The sequence below is a fragment of the Limulus polyphemus genome, unplaced genomic scaffold (genome assembly GCF_000517525.1).
Source record: "Limulus polyphemus unplaced genomic scaffold, Limulus_polyphemus-2.1.2 Scaffold250, whole genome shotgun sequence".
In the NCBI taxonomy this organism is placed as follows: Eukaryota; Metazoa; Arthropoda; class Merostomata; order Xiphosura; family Limulidae; genus Limulus; species Limulus polyphemus.
Genome location: NW_013665860.1, coordinates 749036 through 762851, shown reverse-complemented (window position 1 = coordinate 762851; position 13816 = coordinate 749036). Strand labels below are relative to the sequence as shown.

Genomic DNA, 13816 nt, shown 5'->3' with positions numbered 1-13816 from the left:
CTACTACCTGTGTCTGTATGATTACTTTACCACCACTATATGTTACTTGGCACTACTACCTGTGTCTGTATGATTACTTTACCACCACTATATGTTACTTGGCACTACTACCTGTGTCTGTATGATTACTTTACCACCACTATATGTTACTTGGCACTACTACCTGTGTCTGTATGATTACTTTACCACCACTATATGTTACTTGGCACTACTACCTGTGTGTCTGATTGCTTTACTACCACTTACTTACCATGTTACTTGGCACTTCTACTTGTGTCTGACTGTGACTTCTGATAAATTTATAGAACTTCTTAGGTTAAAAATTATATTTCTGAGTGTAGTTGACAAACTAATTAAATTTACATTTTAAAAAAATAAATGAAAAATTAAATAGCCAATTTGCAAGATAGTTCTATATAACTTGCTGGTCAGATATATTTACAATAATACAACTCAGAGTGAATTATTAATTGCATAATTACTGTTATCATCAATATAAGGAAAGTGTAAATCTGTTCGTGGAGAGGAATTAAAGTTCAATATACACAAATCATAACTTCATAATCTTTTGCATTGCATATTTGGTCATTTCAACAACATTTACATTTCAAATTTATAAACAGCTATTGTGTGCTGACTGATAAACAAGAGGCAGAAATAACAGGAGAACCCCCCCCCCCAAAAAAAAAGATTTGTTTATCTAACTAGAGAATCAAGATAAGTAAGAGAAACCATGACTTACTTTTCAAGACAAACTCTGCCTTAACGAAGTAATATCTTCAAAGACCTCACTAAACTCTCCTAAAGAATAACATATGAGAAATGTTACCTAGAAATAGAGAAAGTCAGCACTTCAAGAAACAGCCTAAAAACAATTAACATATAATCAAGTCCAATAGATTATAACACTTAAAAAAAAGAATAATAATAATAAAACATTACCATACATAAAGAAAAAATTGTCATTATTAGAAAAGTGTTAGTAAGTAAAGTTTTGGTGCATTTCATACAGATACTTACCTCTCTGCTCTACTAACAGCTAATACTTCATGCACAACTGAGGTGGAATTTCCTGCACATGCCACAAGCCTAGAATAAACTCACACCCCTAAACATGTCTATGTGTATTGTACCAGACTATGACATATTGGTATAATATTGTGGACCTCTATCAAAAGGTGAGTGACATGACATCCATGCATGATAATCCCATAAGCATTGAATACTAACACATGATCATAGGCTCATTCTTGATGAAGCAAAGAAAATTCACCAAAGTGAGGATGAAGGTGGTACAGTGAGGTATGTATCTATCTGAAATACATTTTTCAGGTAAGAAATTCTGTTTACCTCTCTGCATCACTAACAGCTAGAATCCTACATTGAAAATGATGGATGAGTCAATACTGATCAATTACAAAGATTAGCTTCTACCTGAAACAGCAAGAGAAAGGAAATGCCCATGGGGTGTGGGTTCTATGAGACCAGGGTATTGTCTAGTGGAGCGGCATCTGGTGAGAGACCACACCTTTCTCAAGCAAGGAATACTTGTTGCCCAACTTGTTATTACTTATTGATTCATATATTACACTTATATCACAGAGAGATTGACAGTAAAGGATAGTGGGTAAATTGAGAGCCAGTGGTAATGTGTTGCAAAGATTGGTGGAACATGTGTGGTTAGGGTGTTAGGCTGTTCCATCTTGGTGAAATACTTAAATGAGATAGATATAGTAGTGTCAGGTGGAGGGAGGAGGAGTTCTCACCTGCATCCAGAGGCAAATCCAAGTCCCATCCAGATGGACATGTCCACTGGGAACTGTTTGGGAGATACTGTAATGGGGTATCCTGTACTACACTTAAAGGGAACACTAAAGCCCTACATGTCATAGAGGAACAGGCTCAACTAGTCTCTTACTGAGAAGGCACCACTCCTAGAGAAAGTTCTCCATACCAACATCTTCAGCAGCTTGGGACTATGAAAGTTAATGTTCTTCCAAGCTTCATTAATAGAACAGAGAGGAGAAATACACGTTAGGGAGAACACCGGAGAGTGTGCGTGGACCACTTTCATCAGGCACAATAATCTAGAATTGGGTTCCCACTACAAGATGTTGTAATGGGCTACTATGACTAAAGACAGCAAGCACAAACGAGGTGTAAGGGCAAGTCTGGTACTGTCCATTTTTTTAAAAATTATAATTATTATGTTAATTATAGAGATATACTTCCAAAGTATTATTGTAGAAATAATGTGCAGTATTCCAGGGTTGCTGGAGAAGAAAGAACCCAGGAGAGCAAAGTAGGAGAGGTGGGCACTGATAGGACTAGAGACTGGAATTGGTTCTAAAGAAGAATCACCACCAAAAGCCACAACAGATAGGTGTGTGGGAGGAGAGATGATAAACAGAAGTGAAAGAACAAGAAACAGGAGAGGAGTAGTCTAATGTGACTCCCGAGAATGGATGGAAAACAAAGGTACCCATGTACCAGATAATTGAAAAATCAAGTAAATAATAGAAGAATGCTGGCAAGCAGCCTACGCTTTGGATTCCTGGGAGTCAGGAACACCCCCAAAAACAAGGTCTGTAAGCAAGTAGGTGAGAGGTCACAGATATAACAAGGGATGAGGATGTAAGACTTGGGAGATTCCAAGAACAAAGAAACCAGGTCAAAGTAAAGACAGGAGATGAAAAAATAAAAACTAGCGTGGCAAAAAAAATAAGTGTCTCCACCAAAAGTATTGGGGATGTCATGAAGAGCTTCAGTGAAGGGCAGATGAAGGAGATGATGGGCAGAGAAAGAGCAAGGGAGTATATTAAAGATAGACAAAAATGAAGAAATAGCTGGAAAAAAGCCAAAGAAGAAGCACCCCAAGTAAAAAAGAAAGACAGAAGAGGTTGCAGATCAAGAAATTTAAAAGGGCCACAACTTAAGAAATTAAAAAAATATGCTTTAACACAAGCAGTGCCAAGGAAAGAATGAGCCTATGATCATGTGCTGGTGCTCACAGGGATGGTGGTTGTGTTGCACTTCAAGTTGTGGCGGACTACAGCACTGTGACAATTTTGTCATAAACTGATGCAATACACACGTAGTGGTAGGAATTTGTTCAAGGCTGTTTTATGTGCAAGAAATTCCCTAGCAATTTTATGCAAGGTAATAGCTCTTAGTGGTGCTGAGAGGTAAGTAGCATTTCTGAATTTTACTTTTACTCTACACAAATGATAAAGTTTAGGGCCTTTGATTTTTGTTTCATACATCTGCATCATGCACCACTCCCTCCCACCTGGTCAAAAAACAGGATAGTAACTCTAAGAATCTATTTATTTTTTTGCTGAATAATTTCCGGCAAGAATTACTCAATGGACGTGTTTACTCTTACATACATTGTCTATAATGAAAAACACCCTTTGCTATAGACATCAGTAAGAACATTGGAAACCACTATTCAAAATGTATGTTAACCATATTACGTAACTAGTCCCATCTTTATGTTCTGATACTGTATCCAGCAGCTGCATTTCAAACAGTTTTTGTTTTCAGCTGCCGTATGTACTAGAAACAATACTGGTATATGATACTGTTTTTTGTTTCACTTTATTTGAATGATATGATATGTCAAGCTGGACAACAATTAAAATTATAACGGCAAAAATTTGCCAAAAAATAACCTTCTTAAGAAATCAGTTTGGAATTCTCAAACAATGATCTTCTGATGTATGCTAAGTTACCTATTTACAGTTTTCTAAAAATACAGATTTTTCTTGTCATCAGCCTTGTTTAGAAATATGTATTAAAAGAATTTCAAGAACAAACATATAGCTGCATCTACAGGATTTACTTATTTTATGTAATAGTAACAATCATATGAAACAATGATTTTTCTTTCCTAAAACCCTCTTCATGCATTAAGCATACAAAATCTTCTAACAAGTGCAATTTTACTAAACTTTCTGAACATTTACAATCTTTTATTCCAAAAAAAATTGAAGATGGATAAAAAAATGCACATTCTGTATTAATCACACTAAGTTGTCATTGGGTCAAATGGCAACCATACATTTCATATGGTCATAATAATGCCTAATATTGATGTTGCTACCATTCTTTGTTTGATGAAAGATACAATTTCTTAATAATTAGTTACTCTTCAGTAAAGGGAAAAAAAAAATTAACTGAGTACCACAAAATTTACTGAAAATAATTTTCAATCATTTTCTCAGTAGTGTAAGATTTCTTGTTTCATATATATCTTCAGAACTATTCAGGTGTACAAACAAGAAAATAATACAGTTTCAATGCTAATTTGCTAAACACTAGAAAGTATAATGAATGTAGATTAATTTATAACTAACTTTAAACATTATTCACTAATTCTTTCAGAGAGATCAAGATATAATGAAATGAAAAAATGCAAAAGATTAAGACATAATTTCACCTTAATTTGGAAAACATACTTTTAAGGACATTTTCAATACCACACAAACATCTGAATATATTATGCTTCTTCTCAAATTAAATGTCCCATACAACACATTAAAAAAATTGCTGGTTAACATAGAGCATTAATGACATTTATAAACATATTTTTTAAACAGTTTCAGTTAAGTTGTATATCAAAAAAGAATGGATTTTTGCTTTAAGTAAAGTACTGAGCACTGCCCCTAGGTCAATTCCCATAAGAAATAATTATTCTGTTTCACCAGTTCCAAGACAGCAGATACAAGTTGCCACCATAAACAGATTTCTCAAAAAAAAATATAAAAGAAATTACTGTGTGCTGTGTCCCAGTAAGGACATATAAATTAATATACTTTGTAAACAAATCTAAATATTTTCATACTCAATTATAACAACAGTTATAACAGACCCTAACTGATATAACTTCACAGACCTGCCACTTTAGCCATGATATACAGTAGTATTTGAACTTTACTATCAATCAAATACTCATACACTTTACTAAATCTGTATAGATTGTCTGTAAATTCTACATACTATATCTGTTTTTCAGTGCAAAAAAATTCTAAGCCAAACAGTTATTTTAAATACACATATATGCTTGCAAACAAAATAACTTAACCTAAATATAACAAATATTAATTTCCAGCTTATTATCAAGTACATAATTTTTTTTATAAATGTATATTAACAAAAGAAGTTGCATCTATATTGTAGTTTCTTTTTTACTCGTTTTCTGTTTTACACATTTGTTTATATTTATCTATTACATAAGACTCAATTTTTATTTTGAGTAAAGAGACATTTCTATGTCTTTATAAAAACAATTTTTACTTAATTCCCTCTTGCATATTACCAGTTATTATTTAAAAACAAAACCTGTATGAAACCAATACTTATTTTTCTATACATTCATATATATACATGTACAGAGTTGTGCAAAAGGGACTATACAGTTGTTTCATTTATAACAGTTTAATTTCTAGCTATTAGTTTGAAACAAATAATAATTAAATTGGTTTTCATTCTATTTGTAATATTTTCTTTATTACCAACTGTACCAACCATGTAAAACCTAATATAGCATCAATTGTATAGAAACTTTTACCCTACCCTGTATATACATATAATTTATCAACATCAGCTAAAATTGAGTAAGTTTCAGTAATAAGTATATCAATAAAAAGATATTGCCTGTTGATAGAGGAATTCATGATTCTATTCAAGTTTTAATAGAACTTCTTAATTAAATTCTCAAAACATTTGATCTTATTTCATATGACAGTTATTACTGAAATATCTCTCTCCCTCTATTATATCAGGAACTGTTAAAACATACTATCGGACATAATTGAATTTTGAGGAAACTGAACAAAGTCTAGTTTCCTTTTACTTTACCTTGTCTCAGTACAACACAGCCATGCAATATGATATTGCAAAACAAGACTCTGCTATCATTAGAAACATTTTGCTATATTTCAAACAAAACACTGCTTTCTCCAATAAAACTTCTCCATGCTACAGTAAATAATGCTTAGGAAGATATTTTTTAAAGTACCACTTTTATCATGATTCATGGGAAAATAGAGAAAGTAACTCTGTTATAAAGTCAATTTTCAGTAAAAAAAAAATTCAGTTAATATTATGCAATAATATTGTCAATGTTAAATAATACTAAAAAAACAAAAACATTTGATTGAATAAGTGTTATGCAAGTTGCTTACAGTACATACAGTTTATTAAATTCACACTCTTTACTATACAGTTGTTTGAGTACAGAATGTTAACTTATAATAAACAAAATAAATTTAGATTATTTTAAAAGGTACTTTAATACATAATAGTAGTTATGAAGCACTTGATTAAAAAATCAAAACACAATTAAGATGAAAAATTTTCTATTTCAATAAGTCTTTTGTAATTACACTATAAGAACACGTCTGTTTTAAGTATCTGCATGTTAGCTTACCCAATAATGTCTTTTGGAATTTTGTTTTTCCACAAAGAAACAATCGAAAAACAAAACTTATATAAATAGTCACCGTGTTTTAGTAAAAAAATAAATATTTTTTTTTATTTTTCAGAATACATGACACGATTTTAATTAAGTTAAGGATGATAGGGAATTCTATATGATTCACCAACACTGTATTGTAGTGGTTCTTATGAAGTGGTAACTGTCCTCCAGAAATCTAAATTCTTGACGTGGTTTCTAAAAAATATCTTGCACACGGTCAAATCAACTATGTCTATTGAGTAGTGTGTGGACTGTGAAGAGTTTCAGGCTGGACAAACTTGGAGTTGAATATTCAGTTACAAAAAAATGCACACGAGTACCAACTTTCTCATTTTTATGGCAAACAATGATCATACCATATATTTGCAAACAATGATCTTACCCATATATTTGCAAACAATGATCATACCATATATTTGCAAACAACAATCATACCCATATATTTGCAAACAATGATCTTACCCATATATTTGCAAACAATGATCATACCATATATTTGCAAACAATGATCATACCCATATATCTGCAAACAATGATCATATCCATATATTTGCAAACAATGATCATATCCATATATTTGCAAACAATGATCATACCCATATATTTGCAAACAATGATCATACCCATATATCTGCAAACAATGATCATACCATATATTTGCATATGAACATTAATGAACAAATTGTCCTCAATATCTTTTAATATGAATGTACAGATCTGGGTGGCTGCTTCTAACAATCACTGTTTTCAAAGTTGTAAGTGTTTACATATATCTTTATTAGTGCCTTCTGGTGTTGTAGTCATCCTAGTAAAATGCTGCACGTATGAATTTCCTGTTATATTTTTCTCCTGGGACCTGGAGGTCATTAAGAATACATTAAATTCCTGGCATATGGATATTAATCCTTCTTGTGCCTTTAGGACAAATTAGCTTTTTTGACATTTGGTTTACAGTATTTCAGTTTAGATTAACCTTCTAGTTAGCTCTGCTCCAAGACAAAACTTCCAGACACCTGGAAATCAGTAGTTTAGGTTACAATAATATTCTCTGACTCAACTCTGTAGCTGAGACCTTTTTACTGGGGAGAGGGACTTAAGAATTAAGGGTTTAAATTCTCCTATTTTAATGGATGTAATCATGTTTCTCAACTCAGTTTTTACTTTTCAAAATAGAATCCCATAAAAACATTATTTACTTTATGCTAACACAAATCTAAAAACAGCCAACAAATGGCTAAAAACAAAATAGCAACAAATTGCCAAGAACAATTTTAGAAGGGTTAGGTCCCTGTAGAAGTTTAAACCAATTTTACTTTTCAGACACAACAGAAGTATAATATAGGCAAAGGACCATAATATGTGTTCAAAGAATATGAAGAGATTTCACACCATAAACAATATCATTAACAATGTCACATTACAAAAAAAAAAAAGCTCAACTGTGTTAAATAAATGTAGAGTCAAGAATATACAAAATTCTCTATGCTTTAAAATTGTGTGAACAGTATTTTCAATGCCATAAAAAAGTACAATGTAGGTCACTGTTTAAATTAAGTATTGTCTAAGCTTTCATATATTCTATAGTGATATAACAACAATGCTTTGTTCCTTTAACAAAATCATTAGATAATATGTTTTTGTTTGTTTCTAGATTATTTAGACTCAACAGGTCTAAAATGTTGCAAAAGCTTAAACCATCATTACTTGTGCTTTTGTTCAGGTTCTTTGATGTATCTGAATGACATGAGAATGAACAGTGGTAGGTGTCTTAAATTATAATTGCTAGCCTTTGTTTGTACACACAGACACTCTCTCTTTAGAAATACAGTTAATGTTTTACTAGTACTACAAATTTTAAATGAATTAACCCCATTTTATGAAAATTTCTTAACTTGTTAACTAATGTAAATTATCTACTGAGTTTAAATTTTTTAACAATTGTGATTTTAACATGTGGAGAATGCTTCCAGTAATTAAAGACACACAAGTCCAATGAGGTCATCATACTATCTGATCTACTTTTACTACTTGACTAAATGTATAAAGAATTTTTTACATCCTCTGAGATGAACATACAAGATCATACAAAATGCATTTGACCATCAGAGCCTTAAAAAAATAATGACAGAGAGAACTGCAATGAGAAATTAGGTTTGAGTATTTCTAACATACTAGAGTAAAACACCTACAGTTTAAAACAAATATTAACTAATTTAGCTTTGTTGAGTTTCAATGATCTATCAAAGAATAACAAAAATTATCAAATTTGATTAGTGTTTCCAGATCTATTTCTTATCACTAGATTCTGTACTATTGCATGAGTTCTTAAAACAGATTGTGATACTGCTACTAATTCATTTATTAATACACTGTTAACAGAACAGTATTATATGGTTATCTCAACAATAATAATGTTGACAAACACTTAAAACAAGATAAACAGTGGATATATTTATATATAGTACATGGCAAATAACACACAGATCTGCATGAATTTAAACAGTACTTCTATATCCTAGTGTGCTCCAAATATTACACAGGGTTCTTTAAGATATAAGGAGAGCTTACACGTACTTTGACTCATTTTACAATAGTTTCATTCATGACTATGGTATCAATCCACAAAAAAACTTGCATAAATATTCACCAGATGATGACATGGTTTCCTTTCCCAAACACTTCAGTGTACATTAACCAAAGAAACTTAAACACATACATAACTTATTTGGATGGACCTTGATCATCTAAATATATACAAACTCATACAGCATACACCTGCAACATAACAGTTTATCTTGTATTTCCACATACTTAATGCTGACTATTAGTTTTCCAGAAAAGAGGGGGGAGGGCAGCAGAGCGTGTGTGTGTGTATATATAAGGAAATCAAGTAATTTTCTTTCCCTCCTAAGTATAACCTCATTTTCCAACATAACATTTTTATAAAACTTTTTTTATAAATAGGATTAGTAAACTATGATGTTTTTTCAACAATTTGTTTGATCAGATATTTTATGATGGTTAAAGAAAAATAGTGTAAGTGTGAAGTTTGTGAAAACAAAATATGTTCAATTTAATAACAAATACAAAGGAAAATGTGATTCATGAAATATTTCACTGAATAACAATGGAAATGTTCACAGCAATATCCACTGCTAAAAATATTAAATCTGTACACATAAACGTGTCTTTTTTTACAAGCAGTGTAAAAATTATAAACATTTTTCTTTAGTTAGCAAAATAAATTATATATAAATAAACTCAACCTCTATTTTCAGAACAATATTTTTTATTATCTCTCTTTAGGTGCTATAAAAGGGAAAATATTAAGTTACAACAAAAGTACTTCTCTGGAAAAGGAAATTAAGTTATATTTATCTATGGTAGTATATCTTATAATAATTCAAACTCTACTAAGCATTAAAAAAATTAAGAATATATACTTTTACAAACTGTGAAGTAATATTAAAGCTTCTTTAAAGTAAAATGAGAAAACTGACTTTTACCTTATGGTTAGTCATATTTGGTAAATTACTTTGTTCCTTTCAGCACTGTATTCAATATGTTTACAAATCACTTTTCAACTGACATTTTAATGTTAAAATCAACAAACAATATCAGTTGAGTTCCAATACGATCAGTTTCCGTAATGGGTTGAGGAATTCTTCAGTAATGATGTTGATTACGACAAAAATGAACTGTTTAAATATGTACACACATGATATGCATATAAACTTGTACATATGGGTATAAACACCAAAAGATTCAAGTGTAGTATTCATGTCTCCAGAGATTATTTTGTACAGAAATCATACTTAACAAAGTTCTTTCAGTGCATAAAAACTAAATGTTTAATTAAACATAAATTCAATACACCCAGACACTATAGATGTATAATCAAATGTAGTTACAATAAAGATTATATAAAACTTAATCATGTGGTATTAATTGTGATTATGATGTTCTATACTATAATGTAATGCTTATGGTTCTAATTGTAATTATAATGTCATAAAACTTATACAATGCTTGACTCTGGTGTTTTAACTTTGATTATAAAGCTTATAATGATTATAAAGCTTTTATAAAACTTGATTACTGGGTTTGAATTGTGATTATGTCACAAAAATTATATAAAGCTTTATCCTGCAGTTTGTCCTAAAACTTATGTAAAGATATAATCAGTTGGTAAGTTATGAATGGGCTATAGCCATATATCCACAAACCAGAGTTCTATCTGAACAAGGAGGTATTTCTTGTTATAGAGAGCTATTATACACTTCTATTCTAATAAGTCAAGAAAGACTTAAAAAAAAAAAAACAATCCTTAATCCAAACACAATAAAATAAGTTTTAGAGGATACACAGCACCTATGTTCTCCATATATCTAATATTTCTATGTGAGTTCTCTGTTTTGTTGCATACGTATTTGTGGTGTGTGTGTGTGCATATATATATATATACATACAATAAACATACAGATTTACACTACTCTTTATACACTAACTTTCCACATAAATATTATATACAATGCAAAACAAAAACCAAAAACTGTTGTTTAACCACTATGCTGTTGAGAACTACACGTATGTATGTGTCTTTAAACTCATTATTAAATTTACTAAAAACAGGAACGTTGAGAGCCACCACGGGCCCCCTTTCTCTCTCTCTCTTTTTTAACATTTTCAATAATTTATTAAAAAGAAGATCCTAAATTAAGACAGCAATGAGCTCATAAACCAAACAAAATCATGGTAGCAGCCGTTTTTACCTCACATTATGAGCGTAAAAATGTTAATAAAGTAACAACAAATATCTATTAAATCTATAAGTAACAAATACATATTAATTATTACTCAAATTATTAATTCAGTCGTTCTTAATGTATCAAGCACCTATCTGCAAAGAAAAGCCAAAAACTATGGTTTTTATCACTAAATAAAGATATAGCCTAAAGATACTTTGTGGGCTTTATGGCATAACCAGGTTTTATTCGCCTGAGCCCCTAAACAGTTAGGGGAATAGGTTTTTATAAATTGTTCTGGATACTTTAATTCACCAACTAGTGATGGAACCTACAAGAGAGGAAGCTATATTAGATTTAATATTAGCATTTGATGTGAATATGATAGACAGAGTTGTGTTTGGTGAGCATTTAAGTACAAGAGACCATTTCACTATTAGGTGTAGGATTTTACTACATGTAGAATTGAAGAAGAATAGTACTCTGATTACAAATTTCAGGAAAACCAATTTTGATGAAATGAGACATAATCTGACTTCTGTAGATTGGACTAAAGAGTAGGGAGGAAATATTGAACAGATGTGGGAACATTTAGGAAAAAATTGATATGTATAAAGAACATACATATTCCCTACAGAAAAAATGGGCAATGGAGCAGAAAAAGCCATTATGATTTAGAATAAGTTCAAGAGATCATATTAGGGATAAGAAATAATATATTTAATATTTTTAAACTTACTACAAATAATAAGGACTTGGAGGGCTATAGGAAATCAAAAGAGCTGGTTAAAAAGGAAGTTAAAGGGCAAAAACTGTATATGAAAGATGGTTGGCTGAGGGAGTTAAATCAAACAGTAATGAATTCTTTAGGTATATGATGGGTAAGCAAAATGTCAGGATTGGGATTGGGCCTCTTAAATATGATAGTGGGGAGCTGATCTTGGAAGATTATGGGATTGTAAGCTTATTAAATTGTATATTCTCTTCAATTTTTATGAAGGAAGATACAAGTATTCTGCCTCAACCAGAACACTTAATGTATGGGGAAAATGTTGTAAAATATATTATTTTAAGTTCTGAACTTGTAAGAGAAAAGTTGGGAAACCTAAAAATTTATAAATCCCCTGGACCAGACAACTTTTATCCTAGAGTTTTAAAGAAACTTATAGATACTATTTGTGAATCACTAGCTAATATTTTTTATAGGTCATTGAGTAGTGGAAGAGTATTAGAAGATTGGAAGTTGTCTAATGTTAGTCCAATATTTAATAGAGGTGATATTGTCCAGGTAATTATAGGCCAGTTAGTCTTACATCAGTATTGGACAGGTTTTGGAGACTGTGATTAAAGTTGCATTGCAGAGTCACTTAAAGCAGTTTGATATAGTGTCAAAGAGCCAGCATGGTTTCACTAAGGGAAAGTCTTGTTTAACTAATCTTCTGACATTCTTTGAGGATGTTACTACAAGAGTTGATGAAGGAAATACTGTAGATTTGGTTTACATTGATTTTTAGAAAACATTTGATAAGGTGCCTCACAAAAGACTTGTTACAAAAATTAAATCTGTGGGTGTGGGGGGAATGTTAATAAATTGGATAGAAAATTGGCTGGAGAGTAGAAAGCAGGGAGTAGTAATAAATGGAGTTAGATCTGACTGGATCACAGTTACAAGTGGTGTGCCTCAGGGCTCTGTGCTGGGTTCTCTGCTGGTTGTGATTTATATTAATGATAGTGACTCTGGAATGACTAATGAACTATTGAAGTTTGCAGATGGCATATAGCTATAGGTCCATCTCAGTTATTCCATGCTCTAAAGTAAATTAAAATAAATAAATGAAAAAAAAATCTTAAAGTCAGCCCTTATTATTCGTATACTTATAAAGCTTTTTCTTAAACACACTTAAATTTACTGTCTCCACAGCATCCGAAGGCAACCCATTCCAAAGGCCAACCACCCTATTAGAAAAGTAAAAAAGGGTCTGAAGATAACTCCTACCTTGCCAAAATTTATATTTGTGTCCCCTAGTCCTACTATTCTCACTGTTAAATATGAAAAAAGATGATGCATCAACACTATCAATTCCCTTTACAATCTTAAACACCTCAATCAGATCCCCTCTAATTGTTCTTTTCTCAAAGAGAAAACAAACTGAGAGATTTTAATTTTTTCTCATATGACAACCCCTCCATCCCAGGAACCATTCTAGTAACCCTTCTCTGAATCCTTTCCAACAGTTCAATATCCTTCCTAAGGTAAGGAGCCCAAGACTGAACACAATATTCAAAATATGGCCTAAACTGGTGACCTATACAATGAGATCATAACCTCTTCAGACTTGTATGCAATATTTCTGTACATACAACCTAAAATCCTATTTGCCCTACCTCTAGCAACAGCACACTGCTTGAATGGCCTAAGATACTGATCAACTATTACGCCAAGATCCCTTTCTTTCATGACACCGTTAAGGTTATTCCCATCCAAATTATACTTATAATTCAAATTATGATAACCCACATGGATCATCTAGCATTTATTATAATTAAAACCCACTTGCCATTTATTTGCCCAACTCACTAAATGATCTAA

At 31.4% G+C, this 13816-nt stretch overlaps 1 protein-coding gene and 2 long non-coding RNA genes across 3 annotated transcripts in view; 1 reads left to right on the top strand and 2 right to left on the bottom strand.

Moving 5' to 3' along the window:
- Positions 1 to 210, bottom strand: part of LOC111085137 — a 1370-nt gene extending 1160 nt beyond the window's left edge. Inside the window, exon 1 of the long non-coding RNA XR_002609982.1 lies at positions 8 to 210. This is a non-coding gene — a long non-coding RNA (uncharacterized LOC111085137). The remainder of the gene's footprint in view (positions 1 to 7) is intronic.
- The window catches only part of LOC111085136, a 43871-nt gene that overhangs the window by 14799 nt on the left and 15256 nt on the right, over positions 1 to 13816 (bottom strand). Inside the window, exon 2 of the long non-coding RNA XR_002609981.1 lies at positions 743 to 829. This is a non-coding gene — a long non-coding RNA (uncharacterized LOC111085136). The remainder of the gene's footprint in view (positions 1 to 742; positions 830 to 13816) is intronic.
- LOC106478800 (leucine-rich repeat neuronal protein 2-like) overlaps positions 1 to 13816 on the top strand; it is a 35554-nt gene that overhangs the window by 8782 nt on the left and 12956 nt on the right. The window lies entirely within an intron of this gene.